At 38.5% G+C, this 20,731-nt stretch overlaps 1 protein-coding gene across 2 annotated transcripts in view; it reads left to right on the top strand.

Annotated features, from left to right (window-relative positions):
- Positions 1 to 2,261: 2,261 nt before the first annotated feature.
- LOC117320370 overlaps positions 2,262 to 20,731 on the top strand; it is a 242,323-nt gene continuing 223,853 nt past the window's right edge. For both annotated transcript variants that reach the window (XM_033874971.1, XM_033874969.1), the window contains exon 1: positions 2,262 to 2,605. The gene's annotated coding sequence lies outside the window, so the exon portion shown is untranslated. The remainder of the gene's footprint in view (positions 2,606 to 20,731) is intronic.

Raw genomic sequence — 20,731 nt, 5'->3', positions numbered from 1 at the left:
AAAAAAACAAGCCAAGTTTTTGCCCACTGATTTAATTTTTCTAAATCTCTGTTTAAAACTAATTCAATTTCTCGGCATGAAGAAGACGACTTTATAAGAAAAGTGTCATCAGCAAATAAACGTGCTGTTGACTCAAATTCATCAGCTATGTCATTAATATATATTAAAAAAAGAAGAGGTTCTAGAATTGAGCCCTGGGGAACTCCAGCCATTATCATACCAGCATCAGAAGATGAACTGTTAATATATACTTTTTGTTGTCTGTTACATAAATAGTTTTCTATCCAGGACAAGAGGTTACCTGAAATACCATATGAATTTAACTTTATTAGGAGACCTTTGTGCCAGACTCTGTCAAAGGCTTTCGAATGTCACAGAAAATCATACAAGTATGTTTCTTTTTTTCTAGATTTAGACAAATGTTATGATAAATTTCAATTAGTTGGTATACTGCTGAATTTCCAGGCATAAATCCTGCTTGAAACCGATAAAATAATGCATTTTCAAAAAAATTATTATACAAATGCTTAAAAATAACCCTTTCTAACACTTTCCCAACAATAGAGTACAACCCTGATGTTTTACTCATCCAACTAAGAGGAAATGACATTATCCCCAGCTATATGTTCCAGAGATTTCCGACACTGCAGGTGGACCTACATCACGCTGGAATTCAGAAGGTGTACTTTTCAGAGATTGTGCGACGTGGTAACTCTGACAAGTCCCCCGGCCTGACAACGACCTCTTTTGAGAAACAACGGAGGAAGATAAATGAACAACTGCTTACTAGAGGACTTTGACTGTGACCAAGTGCATTTCAACAACTCAGGACTCAGGACCCAGTTCCATGCTTTGAGACGACCATTTTTGTATACTTGATTGAAATTGATAAACATCTTTAAGATGTCATGTTATGCTTTGTAATTTATAATATGTTTCAAGCGATTAATCTTTAAAATGTATAACTATTAACTAGAATCATTTCATGATAATCATATTTTATTTTATTATTCAATCAATTTTATTGTTGTGAGTTAGAAATGTAAACATTATGATTGATGTTGTTTCCATTATCATTATTTTTTGTCTGTGTCATATTAATATTTTGATTTCAGATCTATCTGCTTGTGTATATAATATAATAATATAAATATCCGATTCCTTTTAAATGTTTTATTCCTTTAAATGTTTTGTGTACTACTTTATTGTATATAAAACTATATATCTGCCATTGATAACAATATATAACACAATAAATCATGATTGGTTTTCAAAGTTGCAGTATATGGACTGTATTAATATCTTTGTTTTTTATAAATAAAAAGTGTTTAATAGTGTCCAATCTGGTTTTGTTCATTTTGTAAATGTAAGGGTTATGCCTTTAAAATACATAATTAAAAACATTTTTTGGTAAAAAAAAAGGTATTTCAATATGTAATATAATCAAAACACTGCGAAATAACACAATTTATAAGCGATAAACACCTTTAATACCCATTCTGGTCCAGTTTCATGTCTCTGAGGACTTTGTAAGAGTTACTTCCCTTGAATTGACCTGAAATTCCGATAGACAAAAAATACCGAAATTCGTACAAAATACACATTTTTGTTTAATGAAACTTTACTATATCATGTATAATACACATACAATTTGAAAAATCCTTTGATTTTGCAGAAACAACTCTTGAATTTTACTATGGCGTGCAGAAACACGTATGCCGAATAGTAGTGCAAAGCGCTTCATCCTGGCTACGCAAATAAGACCGACTTTTTTACAAAGTGCACATTTTTTTTAATGAAACTTCATCAGAACCTGTAAAAGAGGTAGACCAACGCAAAAAAACAAGTTATTTTGTGTATATATCGTTAACATTTTGCTATGGCGTGCGAAAACCCCTATGGTGTATATTTTCCTGTGGCGTACATGTATTTAAGGGTCACCTGACATGCGCAGACAAGGATAACATTTGTGTTGTTTAGTGCTAAAGAGTTCTAGTATTACTGGAACGATCCATTTTGAAGAGAGGGATACGAAGAAATTTTTTGTACTTATGTGCGCAGGTACATAATGTAAAAAGATTACTACATAATGGCAAAAGAGGTTTTTTTGCATTATGTGGTTTTTGCACTTAAGTGAAAAAGTTTTTGCCATTATGTAATTTTTTGCCATTATGTTAATTTTTTTGCACTTAAGTGCAAAAGTTTTTGCACTTAAGTAGTGTCTGTATTTTATCCTAAAACGGCCGCCCATAAGGGGGCGGTATGATTACATCGTTTTAAGTGTTTGTTTTACATTTAATTGTATTTGGTCCTGGTTAACAGAATTGTCTCCTCAAACAGTTTTTGTCATACAACCTGGCAATGGTCAAGACAATGCTGTGATTAAAAGGAATTACTGAGAAATCAATCGTAATTTTACGAAAAACAAAAGAGGAAGTAAAAAGATGGAAATTCCGATGACGTAATGGGTTTTTCTAACAGAGAAAACAGCCGAGGTGGCACAGACAAGCCAATCGAGCTTGTCATCGGAGCAGTGAATCTTTCCCAAGAATGTCATAACATTTAGAAGCATCAAGTCAAAGACCAAGTGTTAATTTAACGTAAGGTAATTATCTGATATGGTGTTAGCCTCGTTGTAACAATGTATTGTACTTTACCGCCTTGTGAACCTAATGTGTAATATCACTCCAAAGTGACTAATTATGTTAACAGGACTGACAAACTACACACCATATGTACTCTACATGGCCTCAGACCACACTTATACTTCTGGGTCGTTCTACTTAACATTCAAACTCAGTCACATTGCTTGGTGTCAGTACAGTGTACATGTTTTACTCTCTTTGATCATACCGCAGCTTCCCAAAACACACATACGCACTCACCACATGCATGCATGTCGCATGCACGGGAGGCCGTCCGTAAATGACCTTAGCTGTTAATAGGACGTTAAACAAAATAAACCAAACCAAACCAATCTCTTTGATACTCTAGATTTCCACATCACTGTACCTCCAGGGGACCCTTGACCACTTGACCACTATAATTACCTGATTACTACTAAATAAGTGACCTCCAAATGTGTCCATGTAATTATTTCTTCTAAAAACTTTCAGAATAAAAAAGTTAGACATACTAATAAGAGCGCAGCTCATCGCGCCCAAAGGGCGCGAGAGCGAAGCTCTCTTTAAGACAACACATGTATAAGCTATATTTCCAATAAATTCTATATCCTTCAACTTTGAAATCGTGTCCCGCGGGAAAAGTCTCGCACCTCCAGTAGAGGCGGCCATGTTTGAAATCTCGTTCCCTACACGACGAGATCTAAATGATTTTTTCTCTCTTGTCGAAACAAGTAACTGAAAGATAGTTCAAATCACTTAAAAGTTACCATTTCAATTTTCCTATTGTCTGACGAGGTAAATGTATTTTGCGAATTTGATTGACTTGAGATCATGATATCGTTGGTTACCTAAATCGGGACCTTCCCACGTTCGGTGCTGATCAAATATTGGATGCGAGAGTAGAATAAGGGTTTATTTTGCTGCATATGTGCATGATATAGAACAGTTTTCAATTGTATTATTATTGGATAACAACATTATAAGCTCAACTTTCCAGGTTACAACCGAAAACCCTGAAATATTACTGAGTTGAACATCCCATTCAGAATGGTGCTGTCGTTAAGCGTGACGTCATAAGAATTCAACATCAAAGATTATGCCACGGATTCCTGCGCTTTCTCAGCGCATATATTTTAAGAGTTTTTCGTCTTCCATATGTCTGAAATATGTGATAATTTAAGGGAAACAATTCAATATCTTCTGTATTTTCTTAGTGTGTATAGACTGTATTAACTGCAGTAGTTGCTGCAAATTTTTGTCATAAAACCTTATCAAAACTTGTATTCAAATAATAAAATACAGCTCATAATTTTAAAAATATTTTACTGTGTCGATGTCTTTACACCTTGAACTTGAATTACTGGATATTATGATTAACAAGGCATCGTAAAAAGGAAAGGATAAGTTATCATTGTACAATGTACAGTGTGTATCAAAGCATTTACGTGAATGAGGAGTTTCCATTCTGTTTGTATTAGTCTAACTTTCCAAAATCTATGTGATGTTCAATTACAAACTTCCACATTATAGTTCTCATGGTATAAGTATACAGTGAGGACATTAAGTATACCAAACATTCACAGGAGAAAACAGACTTTGTAATTTGGTTCTTTATGTGGAAAATGAAGCCCACTCACCTTCAGATTTAAATAAAAACATTCATGTTTATAATATATCTTAAATAATAGTTAAAGCGAGTGATTTTGCTTCTTGTTGCTACAACCATTTACTTTGATATATATGCTAATATATGCCCTTGCTTCAATAAAAACAAAACAAATACCAAACCCCTACACGTGCATAAAATGAAAACGTCGCTAGTTTTAATTGTAAGTATAGTTTATAGTGATATGATTGCCTTCTAGCATCGCGTTAGTCCCCTTTAGCTCAGTCGGTAAAGCAAATGTCCAGTAAAACCGGAGGTCGCGGTTCGATGTCGGTGGAGGCACATTACTTGCTTTTCTGTTACATCGGTTAACCACTCCAAGTGCAAGCTATATAGAAATGAGAGGCTTCGTTGGGGATAAAAACTGGGTTAATGTGCGTTCGGGTTGAACACGTTTGAAAAGTGAGTAGTGAGGCAATTTTTAATTTTGAATTGTGTACATAGCGATTTCTAGTGGGGGATTTCCCTTTAGCTCAGCCGATAGAGCGTCGGACCAGTAAGCAGAGAGTCGCAGGTTCGATCCCCTGTGGAGACCATATATTCGCTTTCCCGTTATATATGAAAATCTTGTTGTATCGTCTGCCCTTTTACGTTGTTAGTAGCATATGAAATGTGGCAGTAGAATAGTGATGCCATTATTCAGTGCACATGTCATCAGGGACGGGATATGACATGTACGATCATTTGGAATTTGGAAACTAAAGACAATGACAGTCACATCGGGACAAACAATAAGAATTTCAGGTGATATACGAATTGATGTAATACATCGTTAATTTTAAAATTTGTTTACATGTTGTTATTTTTTTAATGGGGGGTGTATAATTAACAGTCTATATGACATTGTATTGGATTAGGACTTAATATTTGCCTTGTTTTAGTTTTTAGCATATTTTGCAGAAAAATAAATAAATAAATAAAAGAAAATATGGTACATGTTCTTAGACTGTTATTCTCATGTCCCTGTGTTTCCTTCTTGATTAACGGTGAGTGAGTCAGGTGATTATAGCTGCACTCTTCTAAGGCTTTGCCTTCATTCATATTATTCACTAATAATTTCATTTTGTATGAAACACGCATTTCTATTGGCTGAAATAATTTTGTTATACCTCCATAACAAAATTTTTGATGTTGCGAAATGTAACGTCATTTTTGATTGGCTGATGACGTTGCGTAATAATTTATCACAGAAAAGAGTTCGCCAAAGAAAGTGAAATATCTTGGTGTGTATAAGACGAAATTAAATTATAAGAATTAACATTAATTATTTATCTGTTATACATGTAGTCATAACATAAAAAACTGGAGTGAACTCTCTTCATTAACCACTTCGCGGTTTATTTAGAGTACACTCCAGTTTTTTCTGTTATGACTGTATAACAGAAACAAATAATTGATGTTAATCCTTAAATGTATTCAAAAATCATATCATATAAAAAAGTTATTCACTAATGTATTCAAAAATCTTTTTTAAATCTTGAAATTTCCAGTTTTCCTTAAAGCCAAATGCTCCCAAACAACCTAAAATTCTAGTTGCACACATGTATTAATAACAATCAAATATGCTCATTGATGCTCTCCTAACATTAAAATGACCACTGGCCTGGATGCTTGACCGGGGGAGTCCTTGAAACATCAGTGTATAAAAATAACTCGCCTCATTTATATTTATCGCGAGATGTGTCACGGAGCCGAGGACGAGGCTATAACAACGTGTGCTGCGTATAAACTACACACATGGTCGTCAGGCTTAGAAACTAACTGTTTCAATATATTAGTCCAAAGGACTAGTAAAATGTTTAGGTACTAGTCCCGTGGTATTGTGACTAGTCCTCAGGGCTTCAGCCTCAGCTGAAACACTAAGTGACGAACAAAACGCGAAGTGATATATCAACCACCAGCGTGGGTATTTTAGTTGGGCGCCAATTTTGTAACAGGAGAGGAGAAAACATAGCGGCCAGACCGGGGCTCGAACCCAGGACCTCCGAACACTAGCCAGATGCTCTACCAATTTAGCTACCTGGTCACCGATGATCGACTCAGTCCAGTCCCACTACACTATTATAACATGTCATCTTTCCAAACGTCCTAATTTTAAAAGCTCAAACAATGGCATGTACACTATAGGTCTACTCAGAGACGTAAACATCACATATATGTGATATATACATCTCTGGTCTACTATACAGCGAGATGACAAAATAATCTTACTTGCGCTATCAATTTTCTAGCCTTTCTGACCAATTTTTTTTGGGCATATTTTTATAAAATTTTATGCGCTTCTAAGGACATGTTGTAACCCTTTCCTCACATATTAGCATAAATATATCCATTTCTTAATTTTGCAAGATAAAGACTTGATAAAAATGTAGTAGTGTGAAATACTGTTGTCACACCGTGATTTAATTTAATTAGACAGTACGAAAACACAAAGTAAATTTTTTTCTAAGACGATACATACATTTAACTTAAAGGATTTTCATTGATGGTCCTAAGGAAGTGTTGTTATTTTTCAGGTCGGTCAGAAATCAAAGATGGCCGCCATGGCAACCATCTTGAAAAACACATTTTAAACTTCTTCTCCAGTTCCACTTGTGCGATTGAGCTGGAAATTGGTGAGGATGTCAAGGAAGGCGAGCCAATAAAGTGTTGTTATTTTTCGGCTTCGTAAAAACTTTGACATGGTAGCCATGTCGGCCATTTTGTAACATGATTGCGCAATCATGGTTCTTCTTAACAACACCTATTTCAAACTTCTTCTCAAATTCCACCAGTGGGATTCAGCTCTAACTTACCAGAAATGATCCTGATAAAATCTTGATCAAGTGTTGTTATTTTTCGGAATGATCCAAATTCCAAGATGGCCACTATATATTATGCATACTACATGTAATAGTATAAGGGTCTTTAATTTAGAGTCAGATGACCGTTAAGGCCCCTGGGCCTCTTGTATGTGGTGAAAATGTTGTGCAGACATTCGTATTAATTTGATAAAACCATATCATTTTAAATACCTAGTATATTTAAACTTATTAAGTTACTAAAAGTAGAAAATATGGAATAACTTAACAATTTAAGAAAATATTGACCACAAGCAAATAAATGCAGGAAAGATTTTTTTGATCAGATTTTTAGGTCACCTGAGACAAAGTCTCAAGTGACCTATTCTAATCCCTTTTTGTCTGTCGTTGTGCGTCTTCGTCCGTAAACAATTTACATTTTCAACTTCTTCTCCAAAACCACAGAACCAAATTCAATGAAATTTGGCAGGGAGCTTCTATGGCTAAAGGTCAACTAAAATTGTGAAATATATAGATATATGGTCCCCATCCCCCAGGGGCCTGAGGGGAGGGGCCAAAAAGGGTTGAATTGACTGAAATTTCAAAAATCTTCTTCTCTACTCTCATGATCAGATATGGTAGAATCAAATACTCTTCATTATAAGATGGAATGGTCTTAGGGTGCTTTACCAAAATTGTGAATTTCATTACCCTGGGGTCTCGCGTTTGCCCCCTGGGGAGGGGGTAAACTTTACTAAAGTTTATAGGGAAATCACATTTTAGACTATTATTTGTTGGATTTGTATTGGAATTCATTCTAACTTGGTTCAAATTATCAGCATGAGATGACGGTTTGATGGTATGTACATGTTGGCCCTGGTTGACCCCCAGGGGCTGGTGGACGGGGCCAAAACGGGTCAAATTGACTGAAATTTCAAAAATCTTCTTCTTACAAACCAAATAAGGTAGAATCAAATACTCTTCACAGATGGAAGGGTCTTAAGGTGCTGTTACCATAATTGTGAATTTTCTAGCCCTGGGGTCTCACATTTGCCCCTTGGGAGGGGATAAACTTTACTATAGTTATAGGGAAATCACATTTTTATCCCCCGCGAAACGCGTTTGTGCATAACCGTTCAATGCAGCTCCTTGAAACTTTCTGTATATATTATACTATATATATTAAGTTCCCTAGTTGTGCCTTTTGCTATTGTGGACCTTCCATTTTCGGTTTTTTTTCTGTCACCATGGAAACTTAGTCAAAAATCCTGGCTATAACTCCATAACCGTCCGCCGCAGCTCCTTGAAATTTTCTGTATAAATATGACCGAGTGTTGTTCTCCATGATGATGTCACAAAATATCACACCCAGTGATTTGTTCATCCCATTTTTACAGGGGCCTGTACCTTTTCAATTAGGAAAATACAGCGATATTTTTCCCCGATTGGGAAAATTTGCTGTTGGTTTTAGATGCAAAAAAAAAAAAAAATAATAAATTCAATAACACATCCAAATATTTATTTATCTGTTAAACTTTCAACATTCATCTGGCCTAAGGATTCTTAATAGCTATCTAAAGGGCCATTTTCCTTGTTTTTGTCCCTTGAGCTTGTCCACCAAAGAGTCCAGGTCAGTGGTCATGTTTTTCCATTTTCTTGAAGGATGTTGTGTCCCAAGTTTTACACCCTTTAATTTGTAACAAATGGCTTACAACTCGAATGTGCACCAAAACAAACAATTCTCAAACAGTTCTCAGTACTTGCACATGTAGCCACATGTCACTCTACTGTGATAAAGCCAAGAGAAGGCAGATTCATATTTGGCAGCATTAAATTTTCGTCTATCGCACTGCTTCTCTTTTTTTCCCCGATAAAGTTAATATCAGACTTTCGTCGCGGGTTACATGTACATTGATTTTTGCTACGGGTAAACATTCCGTCTGGACGGTTGATAAAACAGATTCAATGTTGGATGATGATTCATTGGTTGACGGGTTGTTTGGTATATCGCCGACGGAAGACTTTTTGAAGAAGTCACTCACTTTCGTAAGGCCTTTACTATCTTTTTTTTGTCAGTCTTTTGACATAATACATTCGAGTTGTGCGACTCTTGTTTACATGATCTTAAACTTTCAAGCGCTTGTCATAGCATATGTGAGACACGTGTGCAATTAAAACACTCGATCGACACAAACTTTCGCGGTGCGCTCGATTTGAAAAATTGAGGAAAACGACATCGTTGATGTGAAGGGATATTTTCTGAATAGGAAAATATGAGCAAGAAATTGGGAAAATACAACAAAATTTCTCTAGGGGAAGGGGCCGAAATTTGGCCCCAAATCGACCCTAAAAAAACACTGACACCAGTCCAATGTTGCCTTTCCTCATGTTTTATTTTAACTATAAATATGAATACATGAGGTACATAGTTGTCCAACAGCTCTCAGTCACACCCATATATATCATCCATACTAGGAACTTAACTGTTCTCTGTCGACTCTAAACCAGAGTCTGAATATGATATTTTAGTATCCAAGAAAACCTCCTTCTAATTGATATAGTCCTTCTAATGGAATCTTTCCTTTTTGGAATCCTAGATTCTCCTTCTAATGGAATCTTTCCTTTTTGGAATCCTAGATTCTCCTTCTAATGGAATGTTCTCCTTCTTTACATTCTCCTTATTTTGATGATGTTGATGTTGATGTTGCTGGTTTAAAGTCTCGATTTAGGTTACAACCTCTACTCGCGACTCTAGGTTAGAACATTAGTCCGGGGTGATTTAGATTACAACCTCTACTCGCGACTCTAGGTTAGAACATTAGTCCGGGGTGATTTAGGTTACAACCTCTACTCACGACTCTAGGTTAGAACATTAGTCCGGGGTGATTTAGGTTACAACCTCTACTCGCGACTCTAGGTTAGAACATTAGTCTGGGGTGATTTAGGTTACAACCTCTACTCGCGACTCTAGGTTAGAACATTAGTCCGGGGTGATTTAGGTTACAACCTCTACTCGCGACTCTAGGTTAGAACATTAGTCCGGGGTGATTAAGGTTACAACCTCTACTCGCGACTCTAGGTTAGAACATTAGTCCGGGGTGATTTAGGTTACAACCTCTACTCGCGACTCTAGGTTAGAACATTAGTCTGGGGTGATTTAGGTTACAACCTCTACTCGCAACTCTAGGTTAGAACATTAGTCCGGGGTGATTTAGGTTACAACCTCTACTCGCGACTCTAGGTTAGAACATTAGTCCGGGGTGATTTAGGTTACAACCTCTACTCGCGACTCTAGGTTAGAACATTAGTCTGGGGTGATTTAGGTTACAACCTCTACTCGCAACTCTAGGTTAGAACATTAGTCCGGGGTGATTTAGGTTACAACCTTTACTCGCGACTCTAGGTTAGAACATTAGTCTGGGGTGATTTAGGTTACAACCTCTACTCGCGACTCTAGGTTAGAACATTAGTCCGGGGTGATTTAGGTTACAACCTCTACTCGCGACTCTAGGTTAGAACATTAGTCTGGGGTGATTTAGGTTACAACCTCTACTCGCGACTCTAGGTTAGAACATTAGTCCGGGGTGATTTAGGTTACAACCTCTACTCGCGACTCTAGGTTAGAACATTAGTCTGGGGTGATTTAGGTTACAACCTCTACTCGCGACTCTAGGTTAGAACATTAGTCCGGGGTGATTTAGGTTACAACCTCTACTCACGACTCTAGGTTAGAACATTAGTCCGGGGTGATTTAGGTTACAACCTCTACTCGCGACTCTAGGTTAGAACATTAGTCTGGGGTGATTTAGGTTACAACCTCTACTCGCGACTCTAGGTTAGAACATTAGTCCGGGGTGATTTAGGTTACAACCTCTACTCGCGACTCTAGGTTAGAACATTAGTCCGGGGTGATTTAGGTTACAACCTCTACTCGCGACTCTAGGTTAGAACATTAGTCCGGGGTGATTTAGGTTACAACCTCTACTCATGACTCTAGGTTAGAACATTAGTCCGGGGTGATTTAGGTTACAACCTCTACTCGCGACTCTAGGTTAGAACATTAGTCCGGGGTGATTTAGGTTACAACCTCTACTCGCGACTCTAGGTTAGAACATTAGTCCGGGGTGATTTAGGTTACAACCTCTACTCGCGACTCTAGGTTAGAACATTAGTCCGGGGTGATTTAGGTTACAAACTCTACTCGCGACTCTAGGTTAGAACATTAGTCCGGGGTGATTTAGGTTACAACCTCTACTCACGACTCTAGGTTAGAACATTAGTCCGGGGTGATTTAGGTTACAACCTCTACTCACGACTCTAGGTTAGAACATTAGTCCGGGGTGATTTAGGTTACAACCTCTACTCGCGACTCTAGGTTAGAACATTAGTCCGGGATGATTTAGGTTACAACCTCTACTCGCGACTCTAGGTTAGAACATTAGTCCGGGGTGATTTAGGTTACAACCTCTACTCGCGACTCTAGGTTAGAACATTAGTCCGGGATGATTTAGGTTACAACCTCTACTCGCGACTCTAGGTTAGAACATTAGTCCGGGATGATTTAGGTTACAACCTCTACTCGCGACTCTAGGTTAGAACATTAGTCCGGGGTGATTTAGGTTACAACCTCTACTCACGACTCTAGGTTAGAACATTAGTCCGGGGTGATTTAGGTTACAACCTCTACTCGCGACTCTAGGTTAGAACATTAGTCCGGGGTGATTTAGGTTACAACCTCTACTCGCGACTCTAGGTTAGAACATTAGTCTGGGGTGATTTAGGTTACAACCTCTACTCGCGACTCTAGGTTAGAACATTAGTCTGGGGTGATTTAGGTTACAAACTCTACTCGCGACTCTAGGTTAGAACATTAGTCCGGGGTGATTTAGGTTACAACCTCTACTCATGACTCTAGGTTAGAACATTAGTCCGGGGTGATTTAGGTTACAACCTCTACTCGCGACTCTAGGTTAGAACATTAGTCCGGGGTGATTTAGGTTACAAACTCTACTCGCGACTCTAGGTTAGAACATTAGTCCGGGGTGATTTAGGTTACAACCTCTACTCGCGACTCTAGGTTAGAACATTAGTCCGGGGTGATTTAGGTTACAACCTCTACTCGCGACTCTAGGTTAGAACATTAGTCCGGGGTGATTTAGGTTACAACCTCTACTCGCGACTCTAGGTTAGAACATTAGTCCGGGGTGATTTAGGTTACAACCTCTACTCGCGACTCTAGGTTAGAACATTAGTCCGGGGTGATTTAGGTTACAACCTCTACTCGCGACTCTAGGTTAGAACATTAGTCCGGGGTGATTTAGGTTACAACCTCTACTCGCGACTCTAGGTTAGAACATTAGTCCGGGATGATTTAGGTTACAACCTCTACTCACGACTCTAGGTTAGAACATTAGTCTGGGGTGATTTAGGTTACAACCTCTACTCGCGACTCTAGGTTAGAACATTAGTCCGGGGTGATTTAGGTTACAACCTCTACTCACGACTCTAGGTTAGAACATTAGTCCGGGGTGATTTAGGTTACAACCTCTACTCGCGACTCTAGGTTAGAACATTAGTCCGGGGTGATTTAGGTTACAACCTCTACTCGCGACTCTAGGTTAGAACATTAGTCCGGGGTGATTTAGGTTACAACCTCTACTCGCGACTCTAGGTTAGAACATTAGTCCGGGGTGATTTAGGTTACAACCTCTACTCGCGACTCTAGGTTAGAACATTAGTCCGGGGTGATTTAGGTTACAACCTCTACTCGCGACTCTAGGTTAGAACATTAGTCTGGGGTGATTTAGGTTACAACCTCTACTCGCGACTCTAGGTTAGAACATTAGTCCGGGGTGATTTAGGTTACAACCTCTACTCGCGACTCTAGGTTAGAACATTAGTCCGGGGTGATTTAGGTTACAACCTCTACTCGCGACTCTAGGTTAGAACATTAGTCTGGGGTGATTTAGGTTACAACCTCTACTCGCGACTCTAGGTTAGAACATTAGTCTGGGGTGATTTAGGTTACAACCTCTACTCGCGACTCTAGGTTAGAACATTAGTCCGGGATGATTTAGGTTACAACCTCTACTCGCGACTCTAGGTTAGAACATTAGTCTGGGGTGATTTAGGTTACAACCTCTACTCGCGACTCTAGGTTAGAACATTAGTCCGGGGTGATTTAGGTTACAACCTCTACTCGCGACTCTAGGTTAGAACATTAGTCTGGGGTGATTTAGGTTACAACCTCTACTCGCGACTCTAGGTTAGAACATTAGTCCGGGGTGATTTAGGTTACAACCTCTACTCATGACTCTAGGTTAGAACATTAGTCCGGGGTGATTTAGGTTACAACCTCTACTCGCGACTCTAGGTTAGAACATTAGTCTGGGGTGATTTAGGTTACAACCTCTACTCGCGACTCTAGGTTAGAACATTAGTCCGGGATGATTTAGGTTACAACCTCTACTCATGACTCTAGGTTAGAACATTAGTCTGGGGTGATTTAGGTTACAACCTCTACTCGCGACTCTAGGTTAGAACATTAGTCCGGGGTGATTTAGGTTACAACCTCTACTCGCGACTCTAGGTTAGAACATTAGTCCGGGGTGATTTAGGTTACAACCTCTACTCGCGACTCTAGGTTAGAACATTAGTCTGGGGTGATTTAGGTTACAACCTCTACTCACGACTCTAGGTTAGAACATTAGTCCGGGGTGATTTAGGTTACAACCTCTACTCACGACTCTAGGTTAGAACATTAGTCCGGGGTGATTTAGGTTACAAACTCTACTCGCGACTCTAGGTTAGAACATTAGTCCGGGGTGATTTAGGTTACAACCTCTACTCACGACTCTAGGTTAGAACATTAGTCCGGGGTGATTTAGGTTACAACCTCTACTCGCGACTCTAGGTTAGAACATTAGTCCGGGGTGATTTAGGTTACAAACTCTACTCGCGACTCTAGGTTAGAACATTAGTCCGGGGTGATTTAGGTTACAACATCTACTCGCGACTCTAGGTTAGAACATTAGTCTGGGGTGATTTAGGTTACAACCTCTACTCGCGACTCTAGGTTAGAACATTAGTCCGGGGTGATTTAGGTTACAACCTCTACTCGCGACTCTAGGTTAGAACATTAGTCCGGGGTGATTTAGGTTACAACCTCTACTCACGACTCTAGGTTAGAACATTAGTCCGGGGTGATTTAGGTTACAACATCTACTCGCGACTCTAGGTTAGAACATTAGTCCTGGGGTGATTTAGGTTACAACCTCTACTCGCGACTCTAGGTTAGAACATTAGTCCGGGGTGATTTAGGTTACAACCTCTACTCGCGACTCTAGGTTAGAACATTAGTCCGGGGTGATTTAGGTTACAACCTCTACTCGCGACTCTAGGTTAGAACATTAGTCCGGGGTGATTTAGGTTACAACCTCTACTCATGACTCTAGGTTAGAACATTAGTCCGGGGTGATTTAGGTTACAACCTCTACTCGCGACTCTAGGTTAGAACATTAGTCCGGGGTGATTTAGGTTACAACCTCTACTCGCGACTCTAGGTTAGAACATTAGTCCGGGGTGATTTAGGTTACAACCTCTACTCACGACTCTAGGTTAGAACATTAGTCCGGGGTGATTTAGGTTACAACCTCTACTCGCGACTCTAGGTTAGAACATTAGTCCGGGGTGATTTAGGTTACAACCTCTACTCGCGACTCTAGGTTAGAACATTAGTCCGGGGTGATTTAGGTTACAACCTCTACTCATGACTCTAGGTTAGAACATTAGTCCGGGGTGATTTAGGTTACAACCTCTACTCGCGACTCTAGGTTAGAACATTAGTCTGAGGTGATTTAGGTTACAACCTCTACTCGCGACTCTAGGTTAGAACATTAGTCCGGGGTGATTTAGGTTACAACCTCTACTCGCGACTCTAGGTTAGAACATTAGTCCGGGGTGATTTAGGTTACAACCTCTACTCGCGACTCTAGGTTAGAACATTAGTCCGGGGTGATTTAGGTTACAACCTCTACTCGCAACTCTAGGTTAGAACATTAGTCCGGGGTGATTTAGGTTACAACCTCTACTCGCGACTCTAGGTTAGAACATTAGTCTGGGGTGATTTAGGTTACAACCTCTACTCGCGACTCTAGGTTAGAACATTAGTCCGGGGTGATTTAGGTTACAACCTCTACTCGCGACTCTAGGTTAGAACATTAGTCCGGGGTGATTTAGGTTACAACCTCTACTCGCGACTCTAGGTTAGAACATTAGTCTGGGGTGATTTAGGTTACAACCTCTACTCGCGACTCTAGGTTAGAACATTAGTCCGGGGTGATTTAGGTTACAACCTCTACTCGCGACTCTAGGTTAGAACATTAGTCTGGGGTGATTTAGGTTACAACCTCTACTCGCGACTCTAGGTTAGAACATTAGTCCGGGGTGATTTAGGTTACAACCTCTACTCGCGACTCTAGGTTAGAACATTAGTCCGGGGTGATTTAGGTTACAACCTCTACTCACGACTCTAGGTTAGAACATTAGTCTGGGGTGATTTAGGTTACAACCTCTACTCACGACTCTAGGTTAGAACATTAGTCCGGGGTGATTTAGGTTACAACCTCTACTCATGACTCTAGGTTAGAACATTAGTCTGGGGTGATTTAGGTTACAACCTCTACTCGCGACTCTAGGTTAGAACATTAGTCCGGGGTGATTTAGGTTACAACCTCTACTCGCGACTCTAGGTTAGAACATTAGTCTGGGGTGATTTAGGTTACAACCTCTACTCGCGACTCTAGGTTAGAACATTAGTCCGGGGTGATTTAGGTTACAACCTCTACTCACGACTCTAGGTTAGAACATTAGTCTGGGGTGATTTAGGTTACAACCTCTACTCGCGACTCTAGGTTAGAACATTAGTCCGGGGTGATTTAGGTTACAAACTCTACTCGCGACTCTAGGTTAGAACATTAGTCCGGGGTGATTTAGGTTACAACCTCTACTCACGACTCTAGGTTAGAACATTAGTCTGGGGTGATTTAGGTTACAACCTCTACTCGCGACTCTAGGTTAGAACATTAGTCCGGGGTGATTTAGGTTACAAACTCTACTCGCGACTCTAGGTTAGAACATTAGTCCGGGGTGATTTAGGTTACAACCTCTACTCGCGACTCTAGGTTAGAACATTAGTCCTGGGGTGATTTAGGTTACAACCTCTACTCGCGACTCTAGGTTAGAACATTAGTCCGGGGTGATTTAGGTTACAACCTCTACTCGCGACTCTAGGTTAGAACATTAGTCCGGGGTGACTGTTAGATGTTGTTAGTTGGTGATTCCCTCCTCCTTTCTCAACACGGGCTTGGGACCAGCTACGGCGGAGTTATTATGCAAACATTTCAGGCTCCATGTTAAAGGGTCACCAAGGTAAACCAATTTTTATTTTGCATTTTTTTTTCATATTATTGTATATATATTTAAAAAATATATCCTTATGAACGATGACAATTTGATGTTGATGAAATCTGTACATAAAAACATAAATTATTAATGATAAAGAGGTAATTACAATCCGTTGATCAACAGTCTGATATGTAAATTTTGTGTCATACACGATACAACGCATGCGCACAACATACAACAACACTTGAAAACAAAAATGGCGTCCAGCGTGACTCGACCGCGGTTGAAAACGATAACAGCTTCAGCAACAAAGAGAAGAATGGTCAAATGGTCAGATACAATCCTAGAATTACACTGGGAAGCAGTACAGTAGATGGAATCTGTTCAAACAAGTGAACAATGAATACGTACAAAATGTACGCTGATACGTCTACACGCAAACTTGGTACAATATTTATATAGTCTATACCAGTTTTTCGCTACTACTGTATACGCCTGAATATGTGTAGAACGTGTTAAAACATTTAAAATCATGTATAACATCGTTATCCAACTAACCCAGATGGAATATTTCGACATTTAATGTAATTTAGGGGGGATTTCCCAACTAAATCGAGTGGTCAAGCTGGACACTAAATCGAGTGGTCAAGCTGGACATAGGGATCGACTGTGAATTTGGGATGGCACAGAAACTTAACTGGACAGAATACGTACATTCAATGAAAATAACAACGTTTTTACCGTGATGTCCAATATACCAGTGCTGTCTATTGTCTAATGTTAATTAATTATCTGTGTATATTCTGGTGTTGCGCATGTATCGTATATATGATCTGAGTGTGAAATAAAAACTTCTGAAACTTCTACAACAAGAACAAGAAGGGATCTCATTGTTGTAGTTGGACCGGTCCATTTCTCAACTTCCCAAGGAACACCGCCCGAGACGAGTAGGGTCAGTCAAACCACGCCCCTCGGATCTTTACCTGGGATGGCCTGGCCAGCACACTTACCAACCGTGCTATCGTGGCCCCGTCCATCCGGTTCTCCGTGTGTGACATGATTATGTACACGTGTACATTGCGCCACTCTATTTTTTTAAAAGAAAGTTATATCTAAATTTCGCGGCAATTTAAATTCCATGAATGGCTGTTGAAAACACGTCATAGGGCCTCGCCACTGATCCAGCTGTAAGGTACGATATCAATAATGCGTTTCTATAACCTCTATCCTTTACTTCAGCGATACAATCCCACGGACCTAGACAAAAAAACACAATGGGCGAACTTGATTCTGACGTGCCGCTGTGCCGGCGGAAAGGCGCAAAATTACTTGATTGTGTTCTGAATATCCGCGCGCAAATTCCTGTCGGTTTGGAAGCACCGGCACACCGCAAACAAGATGGCGACGTGTTCAACCGAAAGATTAGATTAAGTGAGAAGTTAAAGAATTTCAACTTGTTTTGGGCCAGTCAGGCTATTTTTGTCATATACATGTATATTGCAAAATAAGTTGATTTTGAATGTTCTGCAGCGTTCGATGTTTACAATGCTTTTGAAATATGTTTATTCATATATAAATATATAAAATAAATAACAATGAATATGTTTTGGTCTAGATCGGCCATATTTCAACTGAGCCGCTTTGCTTGCGGCAAACGGCACAAATGGCACAAACGTCCAGGTAACGGGCAATATTAGATGTATCTGTCACCCAAATTGCATTCATATCGACCGTATACTACCATTTGGTAAACGTGCAATGCTTAAATATGTAATCTTGGTAATAACACTGGCCGCGATATCTCCGGGCTAGACAGATCCTCTCTTTTGTTCGATCTGTTTTTCAAATTACAGTACGCGGGGTTTTCCATTTTGAAAGGGCTCGTATTGTTCTAGTTACGGTAATTCAAAAACATGATTGGATAAGACTTCACCGTAAGTACAATGTATTCCGTCCTCGATCAATATTTGATGCACTCTTCGTGGGAGATTCCCTTAAGGCTAGATTCTGTTGAGGAGAACCAATAACAGAGGTTAACATACAGTGAAACCTCACCTTACGACCACCTCAAAATTACGACCACCCCGTTATTACGGGCACTTTTTTTCAGGCCCGATTTTTTCTCTATACATCTTTGGTGTCTTCCCACTCAGCCAACATATCCTATTTTAACATTGGGGTAGGAACAATAGAGAACATTAGGCACTAATTACAGGTAAGTTATAGCCTGTTTTGGAGAAGTATTTGATTCTCAGTTTACCTGTATTATCTGTGCTACATGCTGTTAACAGTTTATAGATAATGTATACTAAATATATATATATATATATATATATATATCACAAATACTTTTATATAATTAAACAATATTAAAATCGAATAACTCAAATTTTCATAAATTTCTATATCTTTCATTGTTATAAATTTCACACTTTATCATAACTAATATGTGTTATAAATAAAACAGAAAATACATTTGTTCAATTTTAACCTTTACATTGCAATGGCACATTATCAATAAGTTCAAGTCAACGTTACCTCAACGTTACCTGTTTCATTGTGATATATATCAGGTATATATAATCATAGACTTGTATATTGTTTGTATATGTGATATACAAGTCTCAGATATAATGTACTTAATAGAAAACGATTAAAAACAAAAACACTTTAAATGACATTTTAATAGTTCAAGTAAAACAATTTAGATAACGTATGATCATGAAACTGATTGAATAATAAAGCATAAATCAGTATAATCCTAGAAATCACGGATGAAGTTCACAATATCACCAAAGTCAATGTTTAATCATATCGGTGGTTCTCATATATGCAGTCTTCACATACGAAATTATTCACGTAATAAATAGTTTAATCTTGTTATTACAAAGAAACACTAGTCTATATAATTGTCACTTCCTTTAACACGAGTATATGGTAATCATAGCCCTTGCAAGTTCAAGTTACTTTATGAAATCGAATGTTAAATTACACTTGTATATAATGTTTAGAATACACAAGTTCCATTTCTCAAAGTATATCATAATCACTTAGGTCGCTTTATGATATTGAATGTTAATGTTCAGGAAACACAATTGCAAGTATATGATACACGTGTATATACAATGTAATTGTCATTATCCTGGATTTATTACTCCAAGTGGATAAGATGTGAAGTTGCATCAGCATATGCAGTCACATCCATGGTGTTGTTTCGTAGTCTCATCTTGAGAGTCTGGAGTCTCCATTCCAGTTGGCGATTATTCCTCTTCTTTGCGCATGGTTTACCTCCAGCTTGATACTCTACCATTCTCCAAGAAATCAACCCTAATCTGGGCATTTGCCATTGCAATTGCAATCTATAATCTATTTTCAGTAACGTCAAGTACAGTCAGTGTTCAGAGAAAAATAACTAATGGAATTGGTAAAATGTTTTGACTACATATCATTGAAGTTTATGCTGTTAACTCTTTATGTGATTATAAAAAAATGCACCTTTATTTATTTATTTTTTTTTTGAAACAGTAATTCAATTAGTAAGAATTAGTTGCTTATTATAATATAGTAATCATATCTAATTGAAAGGGGAAAAAACAAGAAAAAAATGATTGAAAGTACACTGTATATCATTGTTACCTATACATATGGTGCATTTTTATTATGAATTTTTTTCCCCATTATTTCATTTTATAGTGTTGTGTAATATCATTATTAATATAAGTGACAGATTATCACTATATGTATTCTGTTATTAATACGTAAATATCAATGTATATTTTTAAAGGTATTCTTAAACACTTTCTTCAATTTTATTGTTGTTAGTCACCTTTGAATCCCATGTATACGTATACATGTACTGAAACAGACTATACAGTAAGGACCGTAGCTTTTAATACTTCTACCCCCCACACCGCGATTTATGGTGACGAGTGTACATGGAGAAATAATCACCGTGTTTCCTAGTGATAGACCAATTATGCCAATCAATCACCGGGGTTAAATCATCAAAGATCGCGGTGACCAAGCGTGCCGCGGTGAACCTCCGCGATCGAGACACTGATGATCACAGAGAATCACAGTGGATCAGCAGGACTCATCGGTGCTTACTCATGCGATAAAATTTACCTGTAATGTGGATCGATATGGAGTAGGCTAACTACATGTATATAACTGATACCTATCAACGCTATGATCGATGTGACCAGGGACGTACGGTATAACGTAATTGAAACTTTACATTTACCATTGGTTTTTTT

Source organism: Pecten maximus, unplaced genomic scaffold (assembly GCF_902652985.1).
Source record: "Pecten maximus unplaced genomic scaffold, xPecMax1.1, whole genome shotgun sequence".
NCBI lineage: Eukaryota > Metazoa > Mollusca > Bivalvia > Pectinida > Pectinidae > Pecten > Pecten maximus.
Note: the sequence above shows the minus strand (reverse complement) of the source record. Positions and strands in the feature narration are given on the sequence as shown.